The sequence below is a fragment of the Euprymna scolopes genome, chromosome 39 (genome assembly GCF_053919585.1).
Source record: "Euprymna scolopes isolate OS-2025 chromosome 39, ASM5391958v1, whole genome shotgun sequence".
NCBI classification, from domain to species: Eukaryota; Metazoa; Mollusca; class Cephalopoda; order Sepiida; family Sepiolidae; genus Euprymna; species Euprymna scolopes.
In genome coordinates, this window is record NC_136520.1 from 72,576,502 (window position 1) to 72,594,649 (window position 18,148).

The 18,148-nt window shown below is 35.1% G+C and overlaps 1 protein-coding gene across 1 annotated transcript in view; it reads right to left on the reverse strand.

The window, feature by feature from the left end:
• The window catches only part of LOC145263864 (polycystin-1-like protein 1), an 842,774-nt gene that overhangs the window by 526,019 nt on the left and 298,607 nt on the right, over positions 1-18,148 (reverse strand). The gene's annotated exons all lie outside the window — the stretch shown is intronic.

An 18,148-nucleotide genomic window follows, 5' to 3' on the forward strand; every position in this document is an offset into this window, starting at 1 on the left:
GATTTTGCTTGCAAAAGTATTTGATGAAACTACAAATAAGTTATAGATCTTACTTGATAAATGTTGCAATATTTTGGACTTGTAATGGGGTATGATCCCACACAGTCAGACGATTCTATTTATAAACGATGCTGCTAGGAACTGACGAATCAAATTAATTCACGTTCTGCTACCAACCAATCAGAAACCAGAATTGCGCTTCATAAATATTAAACCTTTTCTGGAGCAATTTCACATGTTTTTTTCCGTCTCGACACGGTAAGAATATTTTGCTCTGTGGAACTGTTTACTGCAAACCAGTCACCTCTCAAAATTTGCTTATAACAACGAACCATCTGAAACGTTTCTGAAACTAAACATGGCTTACACTTCTAGAGGTTATGGGCCCAGCATGCGTCTTTATTTCGATGGATCCGAATCAAAATTCGAATTGTGGCAAGTTAAATTTCTAGGATATCTACGAATCCAAAAGCTACATAAAGTACTTCAAACACAACCTGAAAACAGAAACGACCCGACTTCATTGAAAAGAACGCAACTGTCTTTGCAGAATTAATAGTGTTTAGATGACTGAAGTCTATCACTGGTAATGAGAGAAGCCCTGGACGATGGCTGCAAAGCATTAAACATATTGAGAGAGCATTATTTATCGAAAGGAAAATCCAAAATTATTTCTTTATACACTGAACTGACCTCTCTAAAACGAATGGAAGCCAAAACTATTACTGATTATATCATAAGAGCCGAAATGACTGCAAATTCTTTAAAAATGTCTGGTGAAGTTATAAGTGACAGTCTGTTTATTTCCATGGTCCTTAAGGGATTACTGAGTGATTTCAAGCCATTTACCACCGTGATAACCCAGAAAGAAAAACCCATGACTTTTAGCCAATTCAAGGTAGCACTCAAAAGTTACGAAGAAACTGAAAAAATGATCACAGAACAAAACGAATCCACAAATATCATGAAATTTAAAAACACACATAAAAACACCAAAATTAAATTATACCCATGCTAGGAATAAAAACCGCAACTTTGCCAAAAACAATTTTTCTCCTAAGAAAAGTACAAAAATTATTTGCTATAATTGTGGACGACCTAATCGCAAGAGTTTCCAATGTAGATACAGGACTCAAAATGGCGACTCCATTAAAAATGTAGAGAGCTCTGTTAGCGAACATACATTTTTATTTTCATGTACGTTTAATGCTTCAACAAACAATAATTTTTTTGTCAATTGTGGGGCCATGGCACATGTGATTACAAAGGAATCTGATTTTATCAATTTTGATCCCAACTTTAAGCCACAAAATAATTTTGTAGAACTAGCTGACGGGAGTCGAGTAAATGATATCGTTTTGAAAAGAGGCAATGCGAAAATCTCGCTAAAGAACAATAAAGGTGAACTATGTTTCTGTATTTTAGAAAACGCTCTCCTAATCTCAAAATTTCAACAAAATATATTTTCTGTACAAGCTGCCACAAAACAAGGTGCAAATATAAACTTTAGCCCCAATAAATCAAAACTGGTATACCCGAATGGAACTGTATTCGACATTAAAGAAAATGGAAGACTATATTATTTAAATAGCATAGTCCCATCGAAAACCGCCTGTCATCATCGACAGACATGGCATAAAATTCTTGGACACTGCAATATTCCTGATATCAAAAAGTTGCCGACTGTAGTTGATGGAATGAAAATACAAACATCAAAAAACTTCAACTGCAACGTCTGTACACAAGGGAAAATGACAAACTATCAAAGCAAGATACCAGACAAAAAGGCCAAAAAAAATCCTATCAATGGTACATTGTGACTTGAACGGTCCCGTGGAACCGATAGCCAGAGAACATTATAGAAGTGAAACAGAGGGAATAGGGTGACGGAAAAAGGGATTTCACATGAATGGATAGTCTGATGAAAAGTAAAGAATCCAATGACGGTAAAATCCAAAAATTCAAATCCAAGAAAGTTGGTTAAATTTACATTCGCAGAAGTAAAATCCAAGGGAATCGCGTAATTGGAAGATGGTCCAAAATAATCCAAAAGGCTGAAATTCATGGAATAATTCACAAATAGGTATAAAGAAAAAGGGAAAGAACTCCAATAATATTATTAAAAGAAAAATAAGATATGCGTTAGACTCGGCTGCCGAGGCAAGGCATAATTAAGAAAAATGAGAGAGAGAGAGAAAAAAAAATTGAATGGTGATTGAATTAAATATAAAATAGAAAAGCCAATGTCAAAATGACCCAGACAAGATGACGTTAAAAGGCGCCAAAAATATAGAGCAAAAAAGAGGTCAACTTAAGAAAATATTAGCAGGAGTTATTAAAAGACACCAAATGAAAAAAAAAATTAGGGGAGAGGATGGCCGGTATCTGTAAATTCTGGATAAAGCAAGTAAGTATGTAAGTAAATGAATATAGTAAAATATAAGTAAATATACTTACAGGACATGAATGTGTAGGTAGATTGATATATTTGATAGATAGGAATATTTAAACACTAAAACAGAAATCGCAGATAAAAAACCAGCCAAACAAAAAAGAAAAAGAATTAAAATAAAGGATTATTAAGTTATAAAGTTGTAGAAAAAATGATAATCTTATAGAAAAATTATATATATCTGAAAGGTTAAATAGCTATGTAATTTCAAAATTACCATAATTAAATTTGGACTTACGTTTACAGAAAGAGATCAGTTCGTTTTTAGAATTTATTATATTTTTACTTTAAGGGGAAGTAATTATAGTTATAGATTCGGTTGTGCAGAGGCGACATGACAGAGCCTGGAGTATAAGACTTAACTTTTTTTATGATAGTCCATTTGATTGAGAAGTGGGTATTAATAGAATTAAGTTTTTTAATTAAAGTGGTTAGAGAAGTTCATTCGTTATTATTAGAATTATGATTGTTAAAAGAAATGTGGTTTGATATTCTTTCCTTAATTAATACTGAAGTAGCGCCGATATATGTATGTACTTTATTAAAAACTCGAGGTCTAAAATTAATATTAATTTGCTGATTTGTATTAGGGAAATAGTTTGAATTTTTTTCATTGTGCTCAACAAAGGGTGGAACAATGATTGTATAATGAGTATTGTTAGTGTAAGGAGGGCTGTTAGGAGAAATATTATTCTCATTATTATTATCATTATTGCTAGTTGTATGACTGTAGATGAAGGGGCTGCTCGAGTTGTATATTGGATTAGTAACTATATCAGATGGAGGATGGGAAGAAGGATAACTTGAAGACAAAATATTTGTGTCTATTATGGGAGGATTGCATGGGAGCTCAGTAATTGTGCATGATATATAACATCTTTATGGATGCAATCATTATTGAGTGGGCAAAGATGTTTTTTATTACAATTAGTTTGAGGTTTTACTGGGAAAAGGATTTTTTGGGCTGATTTAATTTTTTTGTTATTAGATGTTAAGATTCTTTGTGCTAAATTAGGCATAAGAAATCCTAATTGAAGTTTTATTGAAAATAAAACTATATCTGTGTAGGTATTTGAAAGAGTTTTGTACAATGTTGAAGAATTCCTTATGTATATTAATTTTGACCGTTGCGCTAAATGGAGGATTAAACCAAATATTTTTCTTTCTCCTGATGTGACTGGGTGGGTTAGAGGTATTACGATAAGTATTTTGGTTTGGATTAGATATGTAGACTGGTTCATTGTTATTGATAGCGGCAGATCTTGTTATTTGAACTGGTTTCTTGCGAGTCATATTGGGTGTGATTACAGATTTAAGGCAGCCAGCGGGAGGAGCATAATGGTTGTATTTAATATTTTCATTGTGTCCTGAGTTCCTTAAGGTAATATTGAAGAAAGTAACATTTTGATTAAAAGTTTTTTATCAGCAGAAAGAGCAGAAATTCTTCTAGAGACGGATGGTACTATAGATTTTATAATTTTAGTTGGAGTGGTTAGATTTATGGCCGTATAAAAGCGTAAGGTTGGGTTTTTGATAGGGGGTATAAGTTTCTGTGTTAAGATTAAGTGTAACATCTAGAAAATTTGAAGTTTTTTGTTTGGTTCGATAATTATAGAAAGGCCAAAGTTATTAAAGAAGTTATGTAATTTTTTAATTGTTTTGTTGTACTCTCTTGACCTGGCTGTTGTAGTGAAAAGGGCATCGTCTCTATAAAGGCCCACTTAGATATGTTTAAAGTGGTATTTAAGTTCTTTCAGTAAGAAGAGTCCCACTAAATCTAACTTCTGCAGAGTCAGAAGCACCCATCAAGATGTCAAAATTATTAGGAGCGTCCTTTCTAGTCCAAAACTTATTGTTATATTGTATAAGGGACTTTCTCGCTAGGAAAATTAATTTAATTTCTAAATTAGTTAAGTTAGAATTTCTTTTAGCAAAGATTAGAGCCTTATTTAAAAGGATCGGAGAAATTGATTGATAATAACTTTGGTTGTCAAAGGTTATGAAGTTAAGGTGTCTATTTTTAAGGGAGACAAACCATGGAATCTGAATTTAGCCAAAGAGGGAAACTTACTTTTTCTTTAATAGAAGGGATGATTCTATCTAAGATGTTTTTGCTTACAGTACCTAAATCAGAGTTAGATGGGCAGATCAATCTGATGGAAGGGTTGTCATAAAAATTAGGTGAGTCTAGGGGTACCCGGAGAAATTATTTCAGTGAAGTTATGGATATTCACAGAAGTCCGTAAATGTTTAGCCTCAGAATTAATGGAATCTAAAGTCTTACGAGGGACTTTAATTGTAATTTTTATTTTATATATATATATATATATATACATATATATATATTAGTGATGGGACGATTTCAATATTTTTCCTGATTCCGATACAATTACTGATTCCAATACTTTATAAATCTCTAATTATTTAATTATAGAGTTGGTATTTTCCCCGATTTCCATAAAAAACAATACATGTTAAATATGCGGATATTTTCCTAAACGTAAAAATACGCTCCCGGGCAACATCAGTTCTATCTGCTAATGATGACCCCTCCTGTTAATTTCAAGTATAAGTTCTGCCGAAACAACTAAATTGTTTGGCAATCCACACATATGATTTGTTTATAGTGGTGAAGGCTTTGTTCAAAACCCACCACACTTTTTGGTATAACTGTTAACCTTTGTCGGTTCTGCCACATGACAGAGCAGACACTGGATCTCCGGTTTTTTTCAAACGAAGACTGGGGTGCATCTCTCTCAATGAATTAAATGTATCCTCACTACCAACCTGGAAATTTCCAAGTCTCGACACAGCACCTAACCTTTCGAGATGGTCACCCATCTGGTACTGGCCGGACTCATTGTTGCTGAACTTTGGTGATCTGCTGAGAATAGGTGCATCAATGTAACTGTGCCATTTCTGCTAATCGCGCTCTCTCTCTCTCTCTCTATATATATATATATATATACGCACACAAAATCATGTTGACACACCAGTTCCTGCTGGATCACCGAAGTTAAGCAACGTTGAACCTGGTCAATACTAAATGGGTGACCATTTGAGACTTCTAGGTGATGTATGTGCTCTCTGCATTGTTTCCAGTCGTCCTGGACTTCTCCTTGCCACGGTGCCGATTCAGGAGAGGTGTGGTTGGGGATTGCGCAACCCTTGCCTCACAATTACATGCACAACTGCCCCTACAGGGGGCATCCTTTGTCGTTCGAGACTAAACGGAGGCACCGAATATCGAATATATATATATATTTAAAAAGGTCTTTAGTGGTACAAAATTTTATTTAAGTTTTAAAAAGGATAAGTGGAGTCATTATTAGAATTTTGAGAAAGATCGATGTGAGGCGAAAAAAATAGACACGAAAAATAGTCAATAGATTATTCGACTAAAAAAAAAAAATCTCGAGGTACCTTTCATCCGACACTTATCTTTGACTATTTTTTGTGTGTATTTTTTTCTCCCCGTATCGATCTTCCTCAAAATTCTAATAATGACTCCACTTATCATTTTTAAAACTTTAATATATATACATACACACACACACACACTAGTAGGCCGTCCAGCATTGTCCGATTGTAAAATAGGCATAACTATTATATTTTAATTATTGCAAAATTCTTATTTATTATAAACAGAAATACTGTAGATAACATTAAATTTCTTTAAAATAATGAAATAAAAAACAAAAAAAAACTGAGACATGTGCATGCAAGTATTGTTTTTTCTCTAAGTAAAAAAAAAAAAAAAAATACCCGAGCTGAGATAGAAATCAAAACTTAAAAACATCGAGTCAAATACGATAACCATTGCACCAGCTTCACACAACATTGACGGATTTTCAAAAAATCCTTTTCTTAACATAAGGAAGCGGTCATGTTTTCATCCGCGCACGGACAGTCATGGAACAGTTAACAAAAATATATAAAAATCCGATGCCCCCCTCCTGCCCACGTACCAATTTGCGAACTTTGACCTCCTTAACAGCCCTTTTTTCTGGATGAAAAACGATTAAAAATTTTTCCACATGTTTGAATATTCTATATACCAAATTTCAAGTCTGTAGATCAAAGATTCATTGAGTATATAGGTTGAGAAGTGTCCTTACACACACACACATTGTCACTTTTATAGATATACTATACAAAACGCCCTAGATTCTCTTTTCAGATATGACTTTAATTTTGTTTTTTATGGTAGCTATGGACATAATGTTTCAAAACAGGCATCTGTTTAGAAATAAGTAGATGGCCTTTTCTAACTTTTATGTCCTTGAATTGTGAGCATCTATTTTATTCATTTTAGCTCATGTGTCCTTGCCCATTAAACCTGATACAGAAAAAAAAAAAAAAAAAAAAAAAACTTGCAATACATAACAGACCTAACATTTTATATGCACTTTAACAAACATATATATTGTATTCAGATATTAGAAGAATACTCGCCCCAGGGAAGGTAATATTCTCTGAATTGGTTGGTTAGCTGTTTTACGGCATATCAACCCTTTTCAGGTTATTTAATGCCGAATTCAGTAATTTTGAAGAAAAATTTTTTTTAATAGAATTTCTTTTTTTTTTTCAAGTCGGTTTCTATTTAACCCATAATTGGAACCTTAATAGGTACTACCACTCCGGGTCAGTGTGAACCTGGGAGCAATGGCAATTAAAGGGTGGTTCCACACTCTCCAAAGCCCGCAAGCTGGAGCCTCACCATCGGATATAGTTTAAGGTCGTATCCAGGACGAATATTCTCTGAAAGAAACATTTTTGCATCATTTTCACGTCACATTACAAATGTTAAAACCAAGATGAATGACGCTAAGCCTTACATCTAGAATTACCAGTTCCCATCAGGTCACAGGCTGGTCATTACTAAAATGGGTAACCAATTTGGGAATTCCAGGCGCTGTACAAACGAGGACATCGACACCTCCCTACAAGAGTTGCAAAACCCTAACGTCGTCATCTCCCCTAACGGAGATATACATGCGACTGGGGACTGCTTGTGAATTTCATACTCCCATGGAATTCTCTCCTCTGGAGGAAGCTGGTTAAACCCGGATAGGGTTACTACTATTTCACACACACACATTCTAAAACGTCTAAAATTAAAAGCTTACTATCAGTAAAAGTGCTGATACGGAAAAAGTCTTGAAACTTATTGAAGGCACCTTGTACATTACACATACATCCAAATAACCAAAGGAAAGAAAATGCAAAAAAATCATTGACGCGATATGGGTTAGAAAATTCATTTTTTTTTATGCAAGGTAAGGTAGATATTTTTAAGCCAGAATCTTTGTTGAGCTGTGCCCTCAAGCGTTGAACCAACCAGATTTGCATTTTGAAGGTGCTGGCAATGGTCCTGTTGTCATAACTTGCATTGGTAGAAAGTTGTACAGCGGCACATCTCCAATCTCTCTCGTTGAACATTGTCACTTTCAGACATGACAGAAAGCTCCTATCGCTCTTGGGATTTGTACACAACTGGCCAACTAGTAGATAGTCTGCAACAAAAAAATAAAACCTGGTTTTCATCAAACGGAAATGGAATCATGTTGTCTTTTCTAGGGCGACAATTTCATCGTTCCACTCTGTATATTTAAAGTTTGTAAAAACAATTATCGTTATTTCCATGGGAAGTGCTCGTCTGAGCTCCAATCTCTGGTCCCCATCGCCAATCTTTCATGAAAAACACCCGTCTAGCTGAAACCACTGTCAGTAATTTTCCCCATTCTTTATCTGTGCTTAAATCAAAACATAGATTCCATGAACAAAGCTTCTTTCTTAGAACTCTTCCGTTTGCCTGTTTCCCACCTGACTACAACTTGGATGTCTTCAAGTTCAACATAAACAAGTTCCTGATGAACCGCCCCCTTAAGTAAGACACTTTATTAGATCTCCATTACTAGCAATTACTACAATATTGTTCCATTGATTACTGTACACGCAATAACCCTTATCCCCGAGTAGCCTCTGGGCCTTGATAAGTGGTGACTTCCTTGTAAAAAAAAAAAAAGAAAAAACCTCAAACAAACGTATTGCAATATATCTCTTTACTTTGTAAACAGAAAGGAAATATCCTTGGACTTAATGTGGCTTCTCCTTCGCTCTCATTAGAATCTCTATTCCATATGTTTTTAATCACAGTCCTACTCTTGATTTAAGGCTGTTGAACATGGTTCGAACCCAGTTAACTTAGTCTTTCAGTCTTTTTATTTTTTTTTTATTAGGTTTAAAAATAGTTTTGGTTTGTATAGAGCCATAATTAAATTTTGTATCCCCTCATCATGTGTGTGTGTGTGTGTGTGTGTGTGTGTGTGTGTGTGTGGTCTGTGCTTGGAGTATCTTGGTTGGCCAAGAGAACTTTTGGTTGCGCTAGTGCAAGCAGGAGAGTGACGCTGTAGAGAGTTGAAGTATTGTTTGCCAAGCAGAGTCAGAGAACACACATTGTCGACATGTGTAACAATTGGGTGCAACTGTTTTTGTGGGTGGCGGTGTGAGGGATGAGAATGTAGGCAAGGAGGGAGGGGGAAACAGAAACAAGATGAGAGAGAGATTCCATTACTCTTTTACCATAACAGGACACCGGGCATCCCAACAAAGTGGGATAAATCGTTCTTACTAGACCAGGATAGGGGCCATTGTAAAGCCTATCCGCACACTCATAGTTTTCTCTATCTCTTTACACCTACCTCTTCAGAAATTCTTCATGATTTTTCTCTTCTGCCCCCCCCCCACCTCTCGAACCGTTTTCTTCTTTATCTATTGAAGGCAAGCTTTCCTTAGAAATTCTTAAATCTCTTTCTTTCTTTCTTTCTTTACCTATTGTTGATAACCCCAACCAACACGTGATCCTTCAACAATCAGTGACACTGACAGAAGGAGAGCTGAAGCAGAAGCTAGTTTTCTATTTTAAAACCCTCTAGCTACAGAGATTGAAAAATGTCACTGGACTGCAGGATGTGTGTGTGTGTGTGTATAGAGAGGGGTGGGGGCGAGGGGGCTGTAGCAGGTCAGGTACAGGTGAATTATCACTCTAACCTTCTTTTCTCTAATGCTAATGTCGGTCTGGGGGAATCTGGGTTCTCTCCAGCATAGGTATGTGTGCAATTCTGGTTGAGGGGTGTCTGGAAAACGATAGGAATGGTAGCATCCAAGATAAATATTGTTTTAGATGCCCGGTTTAATTTAAAATGCAACTAGTTCCACATGCACATATCAAGATTGCCTATGCATTGCAGCAATGGCTGGACTTTAACCATGACCTTCTATGAAACTTGAGATCATATTCTAAAGAGAATTTAGATTAATAAATAATAATCTTTTGCACTAAAGACTCGTCACCTATCAAGGCTCACAAGGCACTCGAGGATAGAGATCAATGTGTTTGTCAGGTGGACGGTGAGACAAACATCTTAATGATTAATAACGATGGTTGAAACTGGGCATTACATTATTTAAAAGGATTTGTTGACATTTGTCTTAAAAACGACCATGTTGTAATTAGTTGGGAAGCAACCCTTTGGTATTGTGTTCAACTGATGGGTAGTTCTTAGAATGAAAATTTGCTTATGGAAGTTACTTTTAAGTTTCAGTCGCATGGGGGAAGAAAGGAAAATTTTTTACAGTGGTTGTAGATAGACGAGTTTTTGTTGTGAATGTTTTTGCAGTGGAGAATTACAGATTGAGCTCGGTCGAGCACATGGTTTTATTTGTTTTGATATGGATCAAACAAAGCATTTCCCCTTTTTTTTTTCAATAAAAAAATAAAATTTTTAAAATTAATTTTTATGTTTTTGTGAGTAACCAATCATCAAGGCCAAAAGGCCACCCAAGGATGATTTTAACTATAATCTTCTATTAAACTTGAGACTATATTCTAAAGAGAATTTGTATTAATAAATAGTATTCTTTTGCACTGAAGACTCGTCACTTATCAAGGCTCACAAGGCACTCGAGGATAAGGATCAATGCATTTGTCAGGTGAACGGGGAAACAAACATCTTAAGGATTGACGATGATGGTTGAAACTTGGAAGGATTTGATTCTTTCAAATCACAGCCATTTCAAGGCTGTCTGAAGATACTGGCTTCTTGACCAAAAATGCACCAAGCATTGATATTATAGTTCCCCCCTCCTTTTTTTCTTTGCAAAACTCAATCATGTTCGGCAAAGTTAAAAACAAAACCAATTTTCTTCTACAAAACAATCAAACCGAACTCCATAAGTAAATATTTGAGGATATAAATAACTTGGAAATTAACTTTTGGATCAATTAGGTTTCAAGAACCCCAGAAAAAAAAAAATCAGTCTTTCCCTATATCAAAAATCATCTGTAAGGATTCGTGACGATGGTTGAAACTTGGAAGAATTTGATTATTTCAAGTCACAGCCATCTCAAAGCTGAAAAGTTTAAAATAATCATGGCAGTTTACAATAAAAGTTGAAGTTACTATGCATTTTATTTTTAATGCCAAGAAAAAAGAAATTGTGGATATTTTGTATAAATATATCACTATGGTGGAAGGAAAGTTTTCATGCTTTCAAAATGGAATTTGTTAAATGATCAATATTCAGAACCAGTGTTCAAAAAATTACAGAACTCCATTTTACCAGTGCAATGATTAATTTACCGATATTTTTCACAGAATCTAATAGCTTCAAATTTGATAATTTTTTTTTTTTTTTTACAAGGGAATTACCAGTTATCAAGGCCCAGAGGCCACTCGGGGATAAGAGTTAAAGAGTGTACATTGGTCAAAAAGGACAATATCATAGTAATCGTTAGAAGTGTAAATTTGGTAAATTGGATTACTTGAGGGAACGGCTCATCAAGAACTTGTTTACATTGGACTTGAAGACGACCATATTGTAGTCATCTGGAAAGCAGGAAAACCAAAGAGAGTTCTACAGGTGTGCACTTCTAAGAAATGGAATCTACATTTAGGTTTAGGCACAGATAAAGAGTGGGGGGAAACTATTGATAGTGTTTTCAGCTAGACAAGTGTTTCTCATGAATGTTTGGCGAGGGGAGACCATAGATTGGAGCTCAGACGAGCACTTGCCATGAAAATAATGATAAAGCAGAGACAGGCTCACAACGTCTCTTCTGTGAGAAAGAGGTTGCAGGAAAGAGTGTAAATTTGGTAAATTGGATTACTTAAAGGGATAGTTCATCAAGAACTTATTTACATTGAACTTGAAGACAACCATATTGTAGTCAGCTGGAAAGCAGGTAAACCAAAGAGGTGTGCAGTTCTAAGAAGGAAGCTTTGTTCATGGAATCTACGTTTAGGTTTAGGCACAGATAAAGAGTGAGGGAAACTATTAATAGTGTTTACAACTAAATGAGTGTTGATGTACACTTCTGTTTTTTTTTTCAATAGGAGGAATATGTGGAAAACGATAGGAATGGCAGAATCAAAGATAAATACTGTTTTAGATGATTGATTTGATTTAAAATGCAAATAGTTCCACAAAGGCTGCACTTTAACCATGCATAACCCTTCTACGAAACTCTAAATCTCTTTCTAAAGAGAACTTGGATAAATAAATAATAACCTTTTGCACTAAAGACTTGTCACTTATCAAGGCTCACAAGGCACTCGTGGATAAAGGTTAATGCGTTTGTCAGGTGGACGGTGAGCCAAACATCTTAAGCATTGGTGACGATGGTTGAAACTTGGAAAAATTTGCTTATTTAAAAGGACAGCTCCAAAAAATTTGTTTACATGTGACTTGAAAACGCCCATGTTGTATCAAAAAGCATCAAGGAAGGATAGGTGTTGCGAGCAGCTCCTGGCAGATGTGGGAACAGTATTCAATCCTAGGATGTACTTGGTTCTTATACAGGTAGGGAACTGCATCAGCAGTGAGATATCTACTGAAGCAACCTTGTCAACGGATGTGATGTACGGAAGGGAAGCAGGGACCCAGAAGAGAATTTACAGACAGAAAAAAAAATGAAGCGTAATATCCGAATAGCTGCTACACTTTTTCTGCGAGCCAAAAAGGGGCGAAGAATTCATTCTGCTGCAAAATAGAAGTTTGATAACTTTATCAGATTAACCAACCAAGGAATAAGGAGTCCGTTTTTCTCCAATCCTGATCTGACCATAATTTGTCCAATAGGGACGGAAGAGTGTAGGCGTGTTTACTGTTGTAGCACCCCCCCTCCACCGGCGAGAAACACCAGGACCATAAATGGAGTAAGGGAACGTTAGCTACTCATCAGGAACTATTGACAAAGCGTGATTTGAACCTTAATTTAAGATAAAGGTTGTGGCCAAAAATTTGAAGGAAGCAAAGTTTACTAAGAGGAAGAGAAAATCGTTGGCCGAGAATCAATTGAAATTATTGATTTTTTTTCACATCTCTCTCACACATACGTGTATGCTAATATATATATATATATATATATATATATATATATATATATATATATATATATGGCAGCGTTCTGTGTGTATGTGTTTGTATATTGAGCTAAAAATAAAAAAAAAACTACAAAACAAACACCCACTAGGTTGGTATAGTCTTGATTGGCATTACACTCTATAATTAATATTACAATTGAAAATAATTATTAATTATTTGAGGGTCAACATGGCCAGGTTTTTAGGGGGGGGGGAGATAGCGGATTTTCAGCCATTTCCAATGTTATCTATTATACAAATCTCACCTGTCTGTTTAAACGTATGTATGTTTGTATGTCTGCCTAAAACTTTCAACAGAGGCGATGGATTTTCACAAGATCAGTATTGTTTTGAAGCTTGACCCTTTGGACGACAAATATCGAAAACTTTGCCAAAAACATTAATTCCCTCACCCTCAACTGAGCACTTTTCTACAAGGAGGGGGTCGCTTTTTTTCGCCGATATTTTCGAAGTCAATCCGTCTTCTTGATTGACTAGCCTTAATTTAAACCTTCGCTACTTCCGGTTTGGTGATGGACACAACAGCAAAAACGTCACATTTTTCTTCATGTTCTTTTCCTCCTTTGCGGTACGGGTTCAAACCTGCCTATTACCACTTTTTTCTTTCATTGCTCAACACACCTCCAAACACCCAGGCAATGCCGGGCACCCCGGTTAGTCTTTTACATGAAGAAGAGGTGAGTGACTTACATTATCATTTTCAATACAAGACAGAGGAAGGAGTTGGTTGAAAGTAGAAATGAGGTAGACGAAAGGGATGTAGAAAAACGAGAGAAAGATAGAAAGAGATGAACGTTTTTAATATAAGATTGATATAAAAGGTGTTAAACACACACTTTTTGTCCTGTTTTATTTTTTTTTTATGCCCCCCCCCCGAGCAATGCCGGGTGGTCCTGCTAGTATATGTAGGGTGTTTTTTTATTGTTTTTTTTTTTTTAAGACATCAAACTTTAAATTGACAACTATTTTCTTTAATTGGCAATTATCGGTTATTTTAAGTTCAACTAGGTTTGGCAATTCATGTGGTTTCAGCAGGATGGGGCAACATGCCACACAGCAGCGATATGATCAATTTACTGAGAGAACCTTTTTCTTTCCTACCTCAGTGTACTTAGCATCAGGCAAAATTTCCACAAACAGAGCTCCACAAGAGCTTCCTGCCTGTAGAACACATTGCTGTAGGACTGGTTCCCCACAGATTATAACCTGATCATCGTTTCCAAAACCCGTGTCAACAAATTATGATCTAGAAATATTCCCACAAATATTCGGATTAACCGCTGTCCTCGAATGGCATTTGGCCTTAAGAAATGGTGACTCCTTTTAGTAAAAAAAAGCTCAAATCAAGCTCGCATGTGTATGTGTGGGGGTGGAGAAGGCATCCAGACTGCTATTCTCATTTTAGATAGTATCCTCACGATGTTTCAGTTTATGTAACTAATTAAAAATTTGTACAAACCTGATTTTTTTCATGCAATGTTTGTGCAAGAAGAATAAAGAAGAAAAAAAAAAGGCTGGCGATTTCGTGAGATAACGAAACTTCAGGGCATCTAATCTACACTATTATGTAAAAGTCACTTTGCGTGTGTGTGAGTTCCTTATAGGTTCTGAAATGGCTGAGCCTTTCATTTGCAAATTTCACATAAAGGTAATTTATATGTCTGGCAGTGTTCTTAGATATGTTCTGAACAGAAATTTAAAAAATAAAAAAAAAATATGATCTTAAAAATAGTCTTTCTTCTCTTATAGATAAAAAAGAATTTTTACCGGGGAATATTTTACGTTACACCGGTGTCACCTTGACCAGTGTAACATAAAATATTCCCCCTGTAAAAATACTTCTTTTCTTTTTTTTATCTATAAGAGAAGAAAGACTATTTTTTTTTTCATATCATCAAGCCCAAATATCAGCTGACGTGATATTGTAAACAAACGCAGTCGGAATTTGATGAACGACATTATCATTAAAAAAATTTTTTTTGCGAATTAGTTCACCTGGCAAATTATTCCTCGTAATATATAATATTCAATAGAGGATTAATTCTATAATAATACATATGCAATCTGCACAAATTAAAATATCATGTTTAAGCGTATTGTACGACCGGGCAACGCCGAGTGTCCAGCTAGAAGGTCATTCTTTTTTGCAGGAGTGAGTTTTGAAATTTAAGATTGAGAATTGTGAAGAAGGTGCATCATGTCTAGGTCTATGACAACAGCATATTCTTTTCATTGTTTTCACTCTCGAGTATATATCCGACACAGTTAATAAACAGAACCACATAATCTATCTATATATATATATAAAAGCGAAAATGTATGTATGTATGTATGTGTGTGTGCATGTTTGGATGTCTGCTAAAAACTTTTGACAGACGCAACAAAAATTCACAAACTCGGTATCACATCGAAGCTCCATCCTTTGCTCAAAAAATATTAAAAAATTGGCCAAACTTTTTCACCCCGAAATCGACAATTTTCGACAGGGGGAGGGGGTCAACAAAAACGGTCCTCTCGTGACAATGACAGATTCTATGCATGCGTCAGATGACGTCGTGACCTGATTTACTTTAAATAGTTGAAAAACCGAACAAATTTCATGTATGTCACGTTAGCTCAGTTGGTTAAGGCCTTGGTTCATTATCTAAACGTTTTGGGTTCGAATCGTGGTGCGAGATGTTTTTTTTTTTTTTTGATTTTTTAAATTTTAATATCGAAACAGGCTTATTTAAGCCATTTTTCACGTGTTCGTTTTTCTGTTTTCATCGTTCGTTTGCCTTACGTTAGTTTTTTTGTGTTTTTTTTCCCGCTTAAGTGTTAACGTTGTTTTTTTTTTTACTTCGCTTATAACAAACAAACCTACGTCATCGTCGTAACGTTCGACGATTTCCGGCCGCGCACCTATCAATTTGGTTCTTAAATAAATTCAAACATCTTTCACTAACTCATTCTGGCTGGCCGATTTTATTTTCAAACTTCGCCTCCCGCCCCGGGTTCTTTTTTATTTAACACCACACACACCTCCAAACACCCGTGCATCGCCGGGTACCCCCCGCTAGTATAATATAAATCTCACCTGTCTGTTTAAATATATATATGTATGTGTGTATGTTTGTATGTCTGCCTAAAACTTTTGACAGAGGCGACTGATTTTCATGGGATTGGTATCGTTTTGAAGGTCGCCCCTTTGAACGACAAACATCCAAAAAATTGGCTAAAAACATTAATTCCTTCACCCTCAATTGGCCACTTTTCTTCAAGGAGAGGTTGTTTGTTTTCGCCAATATTTTTGAAAGTCATCCCCTCTTTTCGATTGACTAGCCTTAATTTAAACCTACGTCACTTCCAGTTTGGCGATGGGCACAACAGCAAAGATGTCACCTTTTAAAAAAATTTTTTTTTATTGCTCAACACACATTTTTTTTATTTTTGCTCAACACACACCTCCAAACACTCAGTCAACGTCGGGCATCCAGGCTAATCTTTATGAAAAGTTTGAGGTGATAACCACCATGGAAAAATTAACATTTTCAGTTTTCAGTGAGAACTTTCATGAAAGGGAAAAGGAAATGACCGCCATTTTTTGTTTGTAGAATTCCACTTTTTCTAGATTAAAAAAAAAAAAGTAAAAAAAAGTGGAGGTCACATCCCTACATCATATACTAGAGGTACACTAACTGAAAAAAGCAACAGTTCATCCTTCAACTGTGATGACTAAGAGGTTCGTATTTGAAATAAAATGTAGCACACGTTTGGAATTTATTATTAAAAATACTATATATATATATATATATATATTTCCCCAAGCCTCTAGCTTTGATGGAGGGGATATTAAAACTTGCTGCTATGGTTTCAAATGATCTGAAATAACAGCAAGGGGAGACTTGATTCCAAATATTTCTCATATATTATATTTCCCCTCTTTTGGAAATAATGTACGATTATGAATATCTCCAGAATCAAATAAGCCTTATACACTGTGAAATATACTTTATGTATGAAAACCAAAGAGGGGAGATATAACATTTGAGAAATATTTGGAATCAAGTCTCCCCTTGCTGGTATTTCAGATCATTTGAAACCGTAGCAGCAAGTTTTAATATCCCCTCCATCCAGGCCAGAGATTTTGGAAAAATATCGGACATATTTGTAATTCATATGCAAAACTAGATAAAACAAATGACTATGATTGAAATATTTTATGGCTGTAAAAAGTGTCAAAAATAGTCTCTGGATGATCGTCTTAATGTGCAACCTTAAAGGCAAATGTCAAATAGCCCACTACACAATTCAGGTCATTACTTTTGCGACAAGCCTTTATTTGTTAAATTCTGATCAATAGTCGCTGAGATTTGGAATTTATAAAATTGCCCAAAAAGGTGGTGGGTGTGTGTATATATACTAGCAGTTCATCCCAGCTTTGTTCGGGCCCTATGTACTTTTCATAACTTTATGTGCATATATATATATATATATATATATATATATATATATATATATATATATGCAGTACCCGCATTAAGCTGGTCTGCAGTTTAATTTGTTGCTGGATCTCAACATTTTGAACCGAGAGAGAGACTTAGCTGTCGTACAAAGCTAAGACTCTGTAACATCATCTTTGTATAGATACTCCCTCAGGCATTTGGGCTCACGGATTTTAAATGTCTGAGGGAGTGGCACTCGTCTGACAAGACGCTGCAATCATCATTCATATATATATATATTTATATATACAAACACACATATATAAGAGCAAATAGTTAATAAAACCTGTTAAAAAACACTTTGAAAAAGAGTTAAAAACATTTGAAAAAGAGTTAAACATATTTAATTTAAAAAGGAAACACTAAATAAGTGGATAGTCCTTAATCTTATAAGCTCTATCTCCTATTTGGTTTTATCGAGCTTTTACATCTGGCTGAGATTACTTTATAAATATTAATTCTTTAATATTTATAATATACTTTAGTTTTACATCTTGGATTATTTTGGTAAATTTAATTGTAATTTTATTTTATTTTATATACATATACAAAAAAAAAGTTGGACTCCTGTCTAGATAACCTACATCCAATATTTCAAGTGTTTAGACTCAAAATTGGCAGAGAAGTTTGGTAGAGTCTGCAAAGGTCAACAACTCCTTCAACTTTGACCTCTTGCTAGCCAAATTTTTGCCCAAAAACTGATTAAAAAGCTTGCTACATGTCTGAATATCCTTTATGTAAAATTTCAAATGTTTAGACCCAAA